At 37.8% G+C, this 12,835-nt stretch overlaps 1 pseudogene; it reads right to left on the bottom strand.

The window, feature by feature from the left end:
• Nucleotides 1-565: 565 nt before the first annotated feature.
• On the bottom strand, nucleotides 566-1,750 carry LOC100474360 (annotated as a pseudogene).
• Nucleotides 1,751-12,835: the final 11,085 nt, after the last annotated feature.

Genomic DNA, 12,835 nt, shown 5'->3' with positions numbered 1-12,835 from the left:
GAGTCTGTATGGTGTTTGATCCTATGCTGGCAGTTGTCTAACACAGGCAAACAGTTTTCTCCCCACTTTGTAGTAATTTAATTTTCCTATTAGCAAAAGAGCTCTCCAGCCAACATGGACCGAAAGAACTAGAGTCATAGGATAAGGATTTCCTCTTAGTATTTTTTGTTTTGATATTTGGAACTCCTGAAGCAACGTTCTAGAGCAAGGTGGTCAGGACCTGCTGTGCCCAAAGAATAGATAAAGAAAAAAGATCTATTTATTCTTCGTGATTTGATGCACAGATGAAGAGAATAATGCATCATAACAGACATTGGTCATTAATAAATCACATCCTAGTCTTTCAACGCTTCTGTAACCAGAAGACAGCTTCAGCTTTCCCATGTCTGGGCTTCTAGCCCTTTTAACCCTGAGACATCAATGATGTATATGTCTGGAATCAGTTAAAAAGTTGGTCAAATTCCTTTTCTTAGTTTACCTATTTTTCACTGTCTCTTGGTCCCAGGTTTATCTGAATGATGACCATTTGTCAGTCATTCTCTGCTGTTGCTCATTCGGGTGCTCTCTATTTTGTGTGTTTTATAGGGTGGTTGGGAGAGGGAGCTTGGGAAGTGTGTGCCAATGTAGGGAGGTTGTGAGTCACCAGGATACCTACAGGGATGATCCCTTCCAAGGCTTCAGGAAGTCCTCTGGGAGCCACACCCACATTGCCTGGCGGGTATCTGCATATGGTGCCCTGAGCTCCTGATTGCTGATCTGTTACTGACTAGGGAGATGTTGTGACAAAGAATTCCTTGTTCACAGTGTCTTAAGCTTTCGGGGATGCAACCTGTGATTGCCTGGCAGATCTCGGTGGCAGCTGCCTCTCTCATCTCTAGTGAGGCTTGCTCACTATTCCAAGCTATGTGGGGCATACAAATGAGATTCGGTACATCTTTCAAGGGACCCTAAGCAAAGCTGAAATGCTCTGATTCATGCAGTTCGAGGGCTGCCCCAAGTATCTTGCCTTCCTTGAGGGCTTGAGCTAAGGCTTTCTCATTCACCAGCCCACCGTGGGCCGCATTCACTAGGAATGCTCCATGGCTCATTGATGTGGTGGTGGTTATGTTCATTGAGATTACAATGCAAGGAGACCCAGTTGCTCTGATACAGTACGTCCTGCAGGACACGGACCCTCTGCACACCCAGGGACTACCCTATCCTGTCCTGTAAGTAGGGGTCATAAAATGTGATGCTGAATCCAAAGGCCTTGGCTGGAACAGTAACCACCTGCCCTGTGCAACAGAAGCGGATGAGGCCCAGTGCCAACCCCATGGATGCAGGCTACTGGAGAGGTGTCGATCTGCTCAGTGCTCTGGACCAGTGTGCCTTCCTACAGCACCTGGTAAAACCATGTGTTCCGCTAGTAAAGTTTAAGGATGTGACAGTTGCTGGAGTCAGCTGTCTCTTCTATTGCCACTGAGGGATGTTGCACGTGGCGATCCCGAGCTTGCCCACAGCTTTGATGTCAGTGTTGTTGTAGCTGCTGCCAGTCTGCACGATCGTTCTCCAGGTTGTCCCTGGTAAAGGTGATGATGGTATGGCATATACATCACCGAAGGTCCCTCAGGACTGGCATCACCATGGTCTGGTCTCTGTCACTGAGTAGAGCCACCAGAGGGCGAGGGTGCAGGGGACTGTTCATGATCTGGGGGTGAATACCTTCACAAATTCTGTCTAATTGCTGTCTCTTGATTTTGTGCTTATCCATAAGGCCATTTTTTAAAAGATTTTATTTATTTACTTATTCATTTATTTATTTATTTAGAGTGGAGGAAGTGGGGAGGATTGAAGGGGAAGGGAGAGGGAGAGAATCTCCAGCAGACTCCTCGCTGAGCTTGGAGCCTAAGGGATGGGAGGACCCGGAGATCCTGACCTGAGCTGAAACGGAAAGTCCATTTCTCAACCAACTGAGCCACCTTGGCACCACAAGGGCCATTCTTCATGGAACTTTGCAACTCTCTGATTCAAAAGGCAAAATGGTCCTCTAAGAATTTAGGGGAATGCGCAGGAGTGTGCGGCATTATGCCATTATGAACCCAATATAAAGCTGTCCATAAACTATAGTTCACACAATGGGCTGTCTCTGTCTTTAAGGGAATCCAGGTTCATTGGGTCAAAACCATTTAGGGAAACTCTGGTTCAGCTCCAGGCCTTGGGTGCAGGTTCAGGGCCCACCTCGCAGTCTTGCATTGTCTTTTGGCTCTTTCCCAGTCCTGTCCTGGGACCAGGATGGGTACCAATGACCCTGTGGGTGTGGATGGCATTGGACCGACCTTGGCTGCAGGGATCAGACCTCCACACAATGGCCTGTGTGAGGAAGGAGCCATTTCTTTTGTTCTTTTGTTCTGTTTCCCTGCTTGACAATAGAGGCGGAGAGTTCACAGTATAAATTATTATTATTATTTTTAGCTCTTCATCATAGTTGGTGATTTTGAATGTTTTCTCTTTGTTCATAAAACTGTAGAAAATTAGAAAATACATAAAAATGGAAAAGAAGCAAATAAAAATTATCTGAGAGTTTGCCAGTGATAGTACCATTCATGTTTTAGAATAATTTATCTCTCTCTTTATATATTTGTATATTTCTGTGTAATTATATGTATATGTTTATTTGTGTGTATATATATATATATATATATATAATTTTTATGGTGTAAAATTGTGATCATGTTATCTACACAACTGGCATTATATATACCCACATATATACAAGTGCTTTTTCACTTCATGTTTTTTCATAAGTATTTTCCAGTTATCACATAAACTTTGAAAACATCATTATTAAAATTTCTATAACATTCCATGTAAAGGTGTTTCCACAATTTATATAACTCTTTTCCTTTGGTTTTATGTTTTCAATTTTATACTATTACAAGCAGTTCTGCATAAAATACGCTTGTACAACAGATTTGATTCACAACCGATTATCTCCTTAGAATATGTTGAGAAGAGAACTTATTCTATTAGAATGTAAGAATACCTTTAAGAGTCTTAATGCAAATCCTGCAATTGTACTGTGTTTAGGTGTATTTAGTCCTGTTGGGGAAATTCAGGGAAACTCTCTTTAGGGCAAGGAAGTTTTAACAGTTTACTTACTCAGCATGCATTTCTTGAATTCATAGTATGTACCAGCAGCTCTCTCAGGTGTTGGAGATCATCAGAGATGAAAAAGGCAGTTTTGCTCTGATGAGATATACTCCAGAGAAGTGCTGTGCTTCTCCTTTAGTCAAGATGACCTTTTACTAGGAAGGCCCACCTTCCCATGTCCCAACACAACTCCCAGTTTAACTCATCTCTTTCCTGTGGAGGCCTTGCTGCATTTTGGTTATGCTTTCCGCTTCCTGAATCATTAGACTTGGGTTAGATCTTAATTCTGTCTTGTGTATTAATGGTTAGGTTAACATTTTAAACTTTTGCATCTGTAAAATGAGGATAATTATACTACTGATATCACTGTTTGTTAGTTTTAAGGGACATTATGTATGTAAAACAGTATAGTGTCATACATATGATAAACTTTCAATAACTGTCAACTATTATTATCATGTTTCTGTGTTGAGAAGACTGAGTGTCAGTCCAATACTTATTTAGGCCTTGAGTAGTTCTAAAGCTTAATTTTCAATGGCAGGTGAAGATCCAAAGTAAAGGTGGTATATAGAAAGAAGTAACACGAGACTTTTCATGTCACAATAAGTGGGAGGAATGGAGAGAAACACTGTTAATACTAGGTGCCTTTTCTTATTTTGATTTGGCCAGCTATTGTTTTAACTGCTTTACATATATTAATTTTACCCTACAAGTCAGGTACTGATGTTGTTTCTATTTTACAGATGAGAAAATTGAGGCAGAGAGGAGTTACATGGTTTGCTCAATAATTTGCAAAAAGAAGCTAATTATGGTGCTTCTCTGCTAGACATTTAGAAACAGAGTATTTTACCAATTCTTTCAGTAACTCTTCAGAGTAGTTCCTGAAGTAAGTATCATTCTCACTTTATGGATGAGGAAACTGGGACTTAAATAGTATCAGGAAAGTGTCTTTGGTTCCATGACTAGGAAAGATAGCTGCATTTGAATACACAGTGGCATGCCACCTATCCTGTGTGGTTCCTCTTTCCACAGCGCCTCTTACTTTCAAGAATAAACAGTGAATTGTCTTAAGATTTGCATAACTAACAGTTTATAACATTATAATATGCATTGTGTATATATACATATTTGTTCTCTACAATTCATCCAGTAGACCGCAATCTAAAGACAAGAATATCATAAAGTAAGCAAGCAGGTTTTTCTCAATGAACTTTAATTTAAAGAAACACACACAATTTGTGGATTTAACATTATTCTAATTTTGAACTTGCTTTAGACTAGAAACATACAAATACAATCATTTGACTTTTGACAATTGTATAAAAGATAATTATAGCTTTTCACCTTTTTCAAAGCCAACATTTAAATGAAGACAACAAAATCTGGTTTGAAAGTCTTTATTAGGTCATTCCCCAAAGAATCTTAATTGTAGCAAATGCTTTGCCTGCCAACTGGAAGAGTTTTCCCATTGGAGCTGTGTGTTTATTCTACAATATGGAACATAATTTGAAAAGGAAGTTCAAGGCCCAGCACTGCTGTGTGTGACTGGACATATTGAGATCCAATAGGATTGCGGAAGTAAGTGAACAGCAGGTATCCCATCTGCAGACCTCTCAATAGTGAGTATAAACAAGTGAGAGCTCATCTCAGTTTCACTCTCTGCGTCAGTTGGAAAATTAACAAGACGCATTTTGTAGTGCAGGTGAGATAGATAGAAAGGGTTCTAGGCCTTTTCTTTAAGATTAAAATATTAGATAATAGGTTTATTAGATTGAGGTGTACCTTGAGGCTTTAAGTGCAAAACCACATTCTCTGTCTTTCAGGTAAGCCTAATCAGTTTACCAAACCAAACCGTGTAAGATTTGTCTATGAAAAGTCAATCACTAACTGTTGAAACCCCAGGTCAGCAGTCCTTAACAAAATTCCTCTGTGCTATAGAATGTATTTAACTTCTTCCATCAGAGGCAAGATCTGTTAGAAAATAAGCATTTAATACAGATCCACAGGGCTTTACCTGCAATTCCAAGCTTAGAATAATTTTGAAAACAGAGCTTTAAAAAAATGATGTCAAATTTATATAAAATAACAGATCATAAATGTTCAGTTAGATGAGTTTTGACAATGGTATACACCTGTGCAACTTCCCACACTTTCAAAAAAAGATGGCAACTATTTCCATTACCCTACAAAGTTTCCTTATCTTGCAGCCTGCTCGCTTTTCTCTGTAATCTTCCCAGCAACCATGTTCTAATTTTTCTATCACGACAGATTAGTTTTGCCTGTTGTTGGACTTCATATCAGCACAGTCATATAGCACGTTCTCTTTTGTGTCTGAATTATTTCATTCAAAAACTTTTGAGATTCATCCTTACTGTTATCTCAAATATGTTCCCTTTTTCCTGAGTTGCATTCTATTATATAAATATAACACAATGGATATCCTTGCTGATGAACATTTGGGTTGTTTCTAGTTGTTGGCTTATGAAATGATGTTGGTATGACTACCCTCGTACAAGTCTTTTTTGTGGATATATATTATTATTTTTCTTGGGTAAATATCTAGGAATGGAATTGCTGGATCACAAGGTAGATATTTAACAAGAAAATGCAAAGTAGTTTCTAAAGTCGTTTTACGTTTTTGTACTCCCACCCGCAAAGTATGAGAATACTGTCTGCTTTTATTCCCACCAATATTTGGCATTGTTGGTCTTGGTCTTTTGGACTTTAAGTATTCTAGTGGGTATGAAATGGTATAACATTGTGGCTTTAGTTTATATTTTCTGATGATTAACGTTGAACATTTTTACAGTGCTCACTGGCCATTCATACATCCCGTTTTATGAAGAGGTTTACAATTTTTTTGCCCTTTTTTGAGTAAGAGTTTCAAATTTTTGATTGTTAGAATTCTTTTTTTTAAAGAATTCTTTATGTATTTTGGATATGAACCTGCTGCCAGATACATGTATTGCAAATATTGTTTTCCCACAGCCTCTGGCTTGCCTATTAATTGAAAACCGAACATTTTAAGATACGTTTGTATAAATTCATTTAGCAGGAAGTCCTAATCTGAAGTAACATACAGTCCTATTTATGCCACTTCGCATCAGTATTCATATGTTTCATTGTAAAAATATTAATGCATATCATTACAAGGTATTGTGTCGGAACCTACTGGAGGTTTTTCATCATCTGTGGTATATATACTGTTCTACCTTTCTACAATCAGGAATATTTTAAATTTCAAAGACATTCAGTCATAAGAGTTAGGAATTGGGGATGTATTAGTCTTAACATATTCTAGGATGGAGATAATGTTACTGGAATGCTGAGTGGGACAATTGTGGCAAAAGTATTGACACCTTATATAAATGTACTTCATTTAATTATCATTATTGTAAAAGTTTTTAATGGATCACATGTAAAATTATAAGGTTTTGGAAGTCATCAACTGTGTTTATTTTTAACATTTTTCAATGTACATCAAGACAAAAGAACTATAGCAAATTAAATTTAGTTAATTAAATTATAGAAATCAAATTTTTTATTATAGTGATACATAATCTGATAAATAAACTTGATTTTTCATTGTGAATTATTTGGAGTTATTTATAGGAGCTTTCATCTCTGACTTGATAATCCTTTATATATTTCCTAACTTTGGTATATTTTGCCTTAGAAACCTGTTTATTTCTCAAAAGAACAGTGTAAACCAAATTTTCAGTTGTAACATAACTGCAAATATATATATACACACATATATACATATACATACATATATATGTATACATATGTATGTATATGTATATATTAAGATTTTATTTATTTGTCAGAGAGAGAGAGAGCGCGCAAGCGCACGAAGCAGGGGGCGCAGCAGGCAAAAGGAGAAGCAGACAGAGGGAGAAGCAGGCTCCCTGCTGGTGAGGGACTCCATCCCAGGACCTTGGGATCACTACCTGAGCCAAAGGCAGATGCTTAACCAACTGAGCCACCCAGGCATCCCTACAAAAATATATTTGACTGACTTTTGATTTTAGATAATTACCATTTCATTGCCGGTGAGATGGCAAGCTATGAAAAACCAAGAGCAGTAGTTAGTAAAATAGTAAAATGTGTTTCTGAGTTCTTAATTAGATTAGCAGTTAAGATGTGGGATTAGGTAAAGTCGAGAACCCCTTTTTTGTTTCAATTTACTTTTTGCTTATTTTATCATTTTATTTTATCTTTTCTATCTTATCTCATTTTATTTCATTGTGATAAGTGTACTCTTTAATCCCCATCCCCTAATTCCCTCATCCCCCCACCCACCTCCCCTCTGGTAACCATCAGTTTGTTTTCTGTAGTTGAGTCTGTTTCTTGCTTGTCTCTTTTTTTTCCCCTTTGCTCATTTGTTTTGTTTTTTAAATTCCACATATGAGTGAGATCATATAGTATTTCCCTTTCTCTGACTGACTTATTTCACTTAGCATTATACTCTGTAGCTCCATCCATGTCATTGCAAATGGCAAGATTTCATTCTATATATATATTTCATTCTATATATGTATATATTTCATTTTCTCTCTCTCTATATATAATATATATATAATCACTTCTTTATCCATTCATCTATAGATGGACACTTGGGTTGCTTCTATATTTCTATATCTTGGGTATCGTGAATAATGCTGCTATACACATAGGGGTGCATACATCCCTTTGAATTAGTGTTTTTGTATTTTTTGGGTAAATACCCAGTAGTTCAATTACTGGATTATAGAGTAGTTCTATTTTTAACTTTTTGAGAAAGTTTTCCATAGTGGCTGTACCAGTTTGCATTCCCACCAACAATGCAAGAGGGTTCCTTTTTTTCCACATCCTCACCAACACCTGTCATTTCTTGTGTTTTTTATTTTAGCCATTCTGACAGGTGTGAGGTGCTATCTCATTGTAGTTTTGATTTGAATTTTCCTAATGATAAGTGATGATGGCCAGCTTTTCATGTGTCTTTTGGTCATCTGTGTCTGGAGAAATGTCTGTTCATGTTTTCTGCCCATTTTAAGTGGATTATTTGTTTTTGGGTGTTGAGTTGTATCAGCTCTTTATATATTTTGGATACTAACCCTTTATTGGGTATGTCATTTGCAAATATCTTCTCCCATTCTGTAGGTTGCCTTTTAGTTTTATTGATTTTTAAAATTGAGAACTTTTAATTCTGTTATGTTGACATATGTGAGTAATTTTGATTATATTAACTACCGAAAAGTGTTTTGGAGAAGCTATGAAAATAATTTATATATTTTTTCTTTTTCAGTTTTAATTTATTTCTCACTCAAAGACCTTTATTGTGTTTTTATGTCCTTTTTTTTGGCATGACAAAATATGTATTTAGTATATTTTATTGAGTTGAGTTTTGACCATTTCTTTGGACTGCTTTTGAAAAATAAAATTAAATATATTGATTTTATATCATGATATCCATTTCATGAATTACAAAATAGTAACTCTTTGACTATTAGGAAATGTTTCACTCTTTCTTATATTTCTTAATTATTAATATTTTTAAAGATTTATTTATTTTAGAGCAAGAGAGAGATAAGAGTGAGCATGCATGAGAGCATGGGGGTAGGGGCGGAAGGAGAGAAGTGGACTCCCTGTTGAGCACGGAGATCATGACCTGAGCTGAAATAGAGTCCCACACTTAACTCACTGAGCCAGCCAGGCACCCCTCTTAATTATTATTTCTCAATGTTAAGGAACTTTTAAAAAAACTTTTTGGAGAATTGCATAGGTGATTGAAAAGTCATTTACATCTTTAAAGATATTCATATCTAATAAACTTATGCTATTGAGACATCAGACGTTTACAGAAAGATTTTTTTCCCTTAAAAACCTTTAATTTAAAATTATATAAATTAGGCACTTTAAAAGGCATCTTTCTTTTTGCTATTTCTCTTTATTTTTGTTAAAGATGAACTAACTATAAAAATATGTAGTGGATATACAGTACAGTTTTAATTTGAATAAAGTGGAGAATTTCCATGTTTATTACCAGAATTTTTTTTTTAAGATTTTATTTATTTATTTGACAGAGAGAGACAGCCAGCGAGAGAGGGAACACAAGTGGGGGAGTGGGAGAGGAAGAAGCAGGCTCCTAGCGGAGGAGCCTGATGTGGGACTCAATCCCAGAATGCTGGGATCGCACCCTGAGCCGAAGGCAGACGCTTAACGACTGCGCCACCCAGGCACCCCTATATACCAGAATTTTAACTGCATATGTACCTACTTGTAAGTCAGAAAGGTAATGGCCAGTTACAGATAGATGGTTCTTTACTTTTAATTGAAGAATGAAATTATTAGCCAAGAAATATGTAACTCTTCAAAAAACAGAGTATTGCTTATAGTACTTAATTATATTCCCCTGGATTCATATGTTTTAGCCCTAACCTCTGGTACCTCAGAATGTGACAGTATATGGAGGTAGGGCCTTTAAAGAGGTAATTAAGTTAGGCCCTTAGCATGTGCCCTAATCCAAGCTGACTGATATCCTTAGAAGAAGAGATTAGGATATAGGGAAAGATACCAGGGATGCAGGTACATAAAAGAAAAGGCGATGTAAAGAGACAGCAAGACCAACCCTGCCCACACCTTGATCTTGGACTTCCAGCCTCCAGAACTGTGAGATAATAAATTTCTGTTGTTTAAACCACCTGGTTTATGATATTTTGTCATGGCAGCCCTAGAAAACTAATATGATCATTAAGCCAGAAAGAAGAAAATTTAGGCTTAGAAAGGGAAGTGAGAGAAAGAAAAGTGGAAGAAATGATGAAAGAGAATTCTTTTATCCTGGAAATTATTTGGTTATATGTCTTTTCAACTCTTTCATTATATTGGCCTTTCAAAAGGTAATGGGGATAGTAGAAATGTTCAGTGGAGGTTTCCCACAACTACAAAGTTGTTACAACAGATCTCTCTTACTTTCATAGTTTAATGAGGCACGTTAGAAGTGAGTATGAGTGAAAGAGTAAGTGTAATAGGGTTTCGTAACATTTGTTGGGCTAGTTTTTATCACCTTAAGGCAGGGCCATACATGGAGAGCAAGCACACATCCTGTGCTTTTCTTGTCTAGTAAATATTATCAGACTTCACTCAATACCAGGGGTGTGACACAAAATACTTTCAATGAACAGTAGAGAAGCCACATTGAATTTGCTAATATTATTTTAATATGCTCATTACATCAAATCACACCATACACTTTAAAACTGCTCTGACCAATTCAGTAGTCACTAGCCACATGTGACTACATAAATTTAAATTTAATTTGATTTAAATTTCATCTCCTCAGTCATACTAGCCATATTTTGAAACGTGGCTCCAGTATTGAATAGCAAGGATACAGAACATTTCCATCATCACGAAAACTCTGTTAGATGGCGCTGCTTTAGAAAATAAATTTGACCAACCTTATAGATAGAGCAAGCCATATCCATCTAAACTATTTAAATCCCTATATTATGTGTACCTTTCTTACAGTTTTTTCTGTCTGTTTTAGAGAACACATGATTTCCTTCTGCTTGGGTTGAAACCTAAAAAACAATTGTTTTAATGTGTACAAAAAATGATATGTTAGCAGCTTCTGAGTGAAAGCAAATGGAGTCGGCAGTCCTCTACTTTTTTTGTCCTCCCAGAAAGATCAATTTATTTATTTATTTATTTTTTGAATGTTTTATTTATTTATTTGACAGAGAGAGAGAGGCAGCAAGAGAGGGAACACAAGAAAGGGGAGTGGGAGAGGGAGAAGCAGGCTTTCCGCTGAGCAGGGAGCCGGATGCGGGGTTCGATCCCTGAACGCTGGGATCATGACCTGAGCCAAAGGCAGACGCTTAAGGACTGAGCCACCCAGGCGCCCAGAAAAATCAGTTTTCACCTAGTGTTAAAAATTGCTTCAGTTGTCTGCCCTTGGACTGTTGACGTGCAGACACCTCCTCTCCACATGGGGGCGCCAGAGGGACTGGTGGAATGTGTTTCAAGTGGTTGGTTTGTCTTCCAGCCTGTTTGGGGAAACAGATGATGTGGCATATTGTACCTTAACTGCCTGCCTGTCCTGCCCAGTATCCTGCCCCCCCCCCCACCAGGGCAAAGACCAAAGCATCAAAGGAAAGCACAAATTCCTCACCACACGTTTAATTGTGCAATCCTACACCTGGGAAATGTTTTCTCTGACCAGGACTGGTGATCAGCTTATGCCCTAAAGCATGAGAAAAGGGTCATTAATTATACAGTGAACTGGGTTTTATAAGGATCACTTCAGTATGGAAAATAGAATGCAAACTGCTTTTAACTAATGTGTTCTGTGTCCTTCCCATTAAAGTGGAACATGGGAGGTTTTATACTATTTCTTATTTTAAAAAGAAAGAAATATTGACCCCTAATTAAGAATATTGCCAGCAGGCTATATAGAGAAAACAGGGTTAGGATGGAAAGAAGTTGAAATGGAAAGTATATAAGTGTCTTGCTAGGGGCACACTATTCTCTTTCTTCTTTTAACTACAAAATATATAAAAGGTGTTAGGGCTTACAGAGCCTTTTTATTGTTTTGTTTTAAAGCTCTGAAAATGGCCTATAGAGAAAATGGCCTAACCCCCTTCACCCTTAAGAAAACTGAACCTTCCCAACTGAATCCGGAGAAAGGGGAGGAGGCAGGAAGAGAAAGATTACTTGCTGTCACTTAGCATGAACTACCCCAAAGCTGGAGTGAGTGGCCGCCACCCTGTGAGTATTTCCCCTTTGCAGCCCACAGCGGAGATCAGATACCGGTGAATGTAATGACAGGGGAGAGCTCTCATCCTACAAGGGGCAGGTCAAAGTATGCTTGATGTCAACACAGCCTTCCAGTCTGTAGAGAGTCTGGGCCAAGGGCGAGATGGATGAATGTCATCTCTGGTAAAGTCCTACCTATTCCAGGAGTTCCCGCACCCCTAAACACCCACGGTGTTTAGGAAGGAGTGTGGAAGTAGTGTGACTTAACGAAAAGAAATACTTTGGCCTAAAAGCTACAGGCACAGATTCTCAGGATCACCCACACACAAAATAAAACTTTCCTGTCTCATCTCATTTACTTAGGGGACCCTATGTTCAGCTTTCTCAAATGACAACTGTGCTGGGAAAAATTTTTTTTGTCAAAAAAGTCACATGTTTAGATTTTCCCTCTCAGGTCTTTTCTGTTCTGCACACTCTAAGGAAAGGTCTGCTGTTTCCATACCAATTCTTTCATTTCGGGCTTTTATGATACGATATTACAATTAAGGAGAGGCCAAACAGGGAGTCTATCTGGTAGTAGGTAGAAGACAAGGGGCATGTGTAGAAAGGCAAGAGCCGTGGGCCAGAGTTGGGAGAATTTGCGGGCAAAGGTTAGGAGCATCTATGAGTGTAAGAGAAAGGGACGTGAAGGGAAAGGGGAATTTTAAGAAAGGTTGCAGTGAATAATGTTTTAGAAATGTAAGGAAAAAACGTACTGTTTAGAACTTCCTGTTCGATTTTCCAAAGTGGTTTTGACTGCACCACCACACTAAGGTCAAACATCACAGACATTTCTTAGCAAATTTACAACTCAGCAAATTCTGGTGAACTCATCCATGCAAACATGTTCATGGCGAATGTACTTTTTGAGCGGAGACCCCTTACCTCACCTGTGGTCACACATGTTCCGATGGATGGGAGGCTTTGT

This window comes from Ailuropoda melanoleuca, chromosome 8 (assembly GCF_002007445.2).
Source record: "Ailuropoda melanoleuca isolate Jingjing chromosome 8, ASM200744v2, whole genome shotgun sequence".
In the NCBI taxonomy this organism is placed as follows: Eukaryota; Metazoa; Chordata; class Mammalia; order Carnivora; family Ursidae; genus Ailuropoda; species Ailuropoda melanoleuca.
This window is presented reverse-complemented; position numbering and strand designations above follow the sequence as displayed.